Source organism: Python bivittatus, unplaced genomic scaffold (genome assembly GCF_059951505.1).
Source record: "Python bivittatus isolate LINGU-HERP-01145 unplaced genomic scaffold, Pbiv_v1 ctg000700_np1212, whole genome shotgun sequence".
Taxonomy (NCBI): Eukaryota; Metazoa; Chordata; class Lepidosauria; order Squamata; family Pythonidae; genus Python; species Python bivittatus.
Window position 1 is genome coordinate 70,307,654 of NW_028277098.1, and position 3,950 is coordinate 70,311,603.

Consider the following 3,950-nt stretch of genomic DNA (forward strand, 5'->3'; position numbering starts at 1 on the left):
AGCTCTTTCTAGCCCCATCATAGCTGAAAAAAACCCACTAAATATTTTCACATGCCATCTGCAAGGATTAATGTGATTTTAGGGACACTAAACTAAGAGCTGGACTGGATGAATGTCTGCCTGCAATGGGAAAGAGAAAGATTGTAGCTGAGGTCTTTAACCCAAGTGTTTTTTTCTCAGAAGCAGAGATTGTTGATAATAGACCGAATATTCTGAGCTGAAGATTCTGTACAGAGAAACACTAAGAGAGGCAGAGTCTTCAACAAGATAAAGTCAGTCTTTGAAATCCAGCAACTGTTTTGTGCTGTGGAAAATGGAGCTCTGGGAGACAGGTTGAGGGCCAAAAGCCAGGAAGAAGGATTTTCCTGGCACAGTTAAGGCTGCAGCTTTGTGGGAGGCTCTCTGAGTCTGGGAACTATGTTAACTATGTTAGTTTAAAAACACACCACCTCCTTTGTATAGTGTACAGCTACAACTGTGTGATACTGTATTAGGACTGAATGTAGGAAGTTTACAGGCAGGCTTGAGAAAATTTGTATCCCCAGCCAATAATATTTGACTGAAACACCATGATACACCGAAGGTAATGAATAATATTTCATTTGTGCTTCTGAGGATGCAACAAGAACTACCTGATTTTCTTAAGCAGGTTTTGGTTAAACTCCTGATTGGATGCTTAGCTCTTCATAAAAAAGAAGATATTTACTATTAAAACAATAACATTGTCTATGAAACTATTTTAAAGACACCCAGTTATTGACGTGAACTTCATTAGTTTGGTATTCATTTTGACAAACTGGAATCTTGTTATTTCTGGAACTGAACAAGAGAGTTCCTAAGTATAGAGAAATTTGTCCTGTGGAGGCTTCAGGTCCTTCTGTCTCTGTCTTCCCTCCTGCGTCCCTTCACCCTGGCAGTTCACAAGCAAGACAGGAGAACAACAATCTTCCGCTGCCACTGCGGCTACTCCTCAGCAACTGGTGCTCAGGCATTTTTCTCTGAATTATATGTAGCTACCAGGCTTAGCAGTCATGTCCAATCAGTTTGTCTAATCTGGCTTTTCTCAGCTTCCTCCAGCTGAATTGGGAATGCAGCCAGATTTAGTTAAGAATTCTGAGAACTGCAATCCCATATTTCTGCAAGGAGCCAGATCAGGAAAGGCTTGTGTAATACCTTTAATGTGGTAACTATTAGCACTTCTTATGGCAGCACATTTTGCTAGTCATTTTGAATTTTTTTTTTTTATCAATTCCTTTAAAGAAAAATACAAATAAAATGTCTTGGCCACTGTTTAAACTGTTAGGAAACCAGCCCAGGTCTGGCTCTTCTTACCCAGCTAAACAAATCAGGTTTACTTCATTCTAAAACATTATCCCTAATTGTACTAGTTTTTTCCCTAATTATACTAGTAATACAATTTCAGTACATTTTGTGCTGACTGATACACCAGCTCTAATCTGAAAAAAAATATGGCAAGCATTAAACTTTTGCATTGCAGTGTTCCAATTGGTGCAAGGATGCTAAAGTATGTAAAGTACATTTATGTAAAACTATTATTTGCATAATTTCAAATAAAGAATATGGGCTTGTTTGAACAAGGCATTTGGGGATTTATCTGCAATTACATAACTACTTACATTTTATCTTTAGCAAACATCTGTGATCCCAGAGTTTATCTGGAAGGATTAGATTATGTGACTGCAAAGGAACAGCTCACAACATTTTAAAATGTAAGGAATATTGGGTTGGACGTAAATCTTGGCTTTGAGACTTACAGGCTTGCACTAAGTACTGTGCTAAACCACAGTGTGGGTTTTTGTGTGTGTGTGTGAATCTATCCAGTGGGGCTTATAAACCATGATTTATGACATAGTATTCTGTGCTGTTAACTACCATGGCTTAGCATGTTGTGTTAATCTATCATTGTGCTTGTCTGTAACCATCCACTGTACCTGTTATCATGGTAAATGACTGAACCTTAGCCAAATACTATGTTCAGGTCATCATATACCTGATTACCAGCAATATTATTTGAAAATCATGGCTTGTTTCAATAGAGAATTATCTGCAACTTAAACATTTGTATCATCTAAAAAAGTTGGCACAATATTACTTTTTATTCTGTCTCTTTTATCATCTGGGGAGCAATATGACAATGAGGTTCATACCAAAGCAAACTGTTAAATTTGGGATTTTGAATTCTGTTAGTGAATCCTAGGATACCAAGAATATGCAACTGTTTTATATTTTCATTTTCCTCTGAACTTTATGATTTAAGGCAGATGTAGAGCAGAGACTGTTTTTATCTCATCGCCATAGGTGCAGATGCAAAATATAAGTGTTCAATTTCTTTTTAAAGCAACTTGAAAATAGTTTGAATTCAATGGGACAAATAAAGGGTGGCTGGTCATTTTAAAAGTGCTGCATCTTCTGCAAATGAACTTGAGTGGCAGCTGTCTCCCCTGGCAACAATCTGAAGTGGAGGTGGAACTGGAAGCAGCCTATGTTGGCTGAAAGTGCACCATATGCCAGTCCTTCAACTTATTCCAGCAATTTGGAGACTGAGTCTGTGTCAGAGTTCCCAAGCTCTTTGAAGAGGCGCCAGTTCTAACACATGTTTCTGATTAACCCATTACAGAGACAGCACTGGAGCTGCAGTTTTGTTATGTTGGTGGTAACCTCATGGCTGAGTCTTGATAAAACCCCTCAACTTTCACCATGCCAACAGCACCATATCCCTCTCCCAGCTGCTGGGACTTAGAAGACTGATCCGCATAGCATCTCTCACTTTAGGACATTTACTTGATGCTCTTGAATACTTCTTAATCCATTTCTGGGCAGTGTTTTAACTGTATCTGCAAACTTATTTGCCTTTGCCTTTCTCCAAATAAACCTATACATTCCGTCCATTGCTAGGACCCATTCCCAGTGTGGATGCCCTAGAATCGTCTTCTAAAGTTACCTTTTACCTGACATTTTATGTGAATTTTTTCCCACTGGAAAATGTGGTCTCAGATAATTACACAAAGAGCTACCAACCTTTCCACAATATAATATGCCATGTATGCATTTTATTTACTTTGCGGTTGAGAGCGGTTGCTCCAGCCTATCCCCGTCAGGTATCCCAAATGATCACCTGCCACAAGGGGGAGATGGAAAGCAACAATCGCTTTGCGTCAATTTCCCAGCCCCCAAATAAAAAACCAAACCAAAGAAACAAACACTCAGAAGATTGAATTCAGTTACAGTTTCACGGGGGAAGCTGCTAAGAAATGCTTCTATAAGATTGTACTCTGTATGTCAAGCATACATTTGGAAAGCTTTTCCAAATATGTATCAGCATGGAATTAATGTCAACAGCTACATAGATACTCTTTGAACTGTGATTGACTTTTTCAGCCATTTTTATCATGTCTAAAGCAGAGTCCTAGATTAGTATGATGTTTCAAGAGTTTGTGATTGAAATGCATTATACTCCCCCCCCCCGCCCCAGTATTCTTGCCAACTAAATCTAACCTCCTGTTTTGTGCAGGAATCAAAACTAAAATTTCCTCAATAAATGGCTGCCTAGCATCTGCTTCAACACATCAGGAGAACGGCAGTTCACCACCACCTCCATTCAGAATTTTGTCAGTAAAAGTTAATTACAGAGAGGCCTTTTTGTTTTTGTTTTCCCAATATTCCTTGCACTATGTGTGTAGACAAACATCCTAATATATAAACTTACTTCATGAAATGCTAAACATAGGAATTTACCTGCAGTGTGATTAAACACTCTAGTTTATTTAATCTTAATCTTAATCTTAACGTTAACATTAACCTAACCCAGTGTTGTCCAAACTTGGCCACTTTAAGATGAGTGGACTTCAACTCCCAGAATTCCCCAGCCAGCACTGAAGTCCACTCATCTTAAAGTGGCCAAGTTTGGACAACACTGACCTATCCTATCC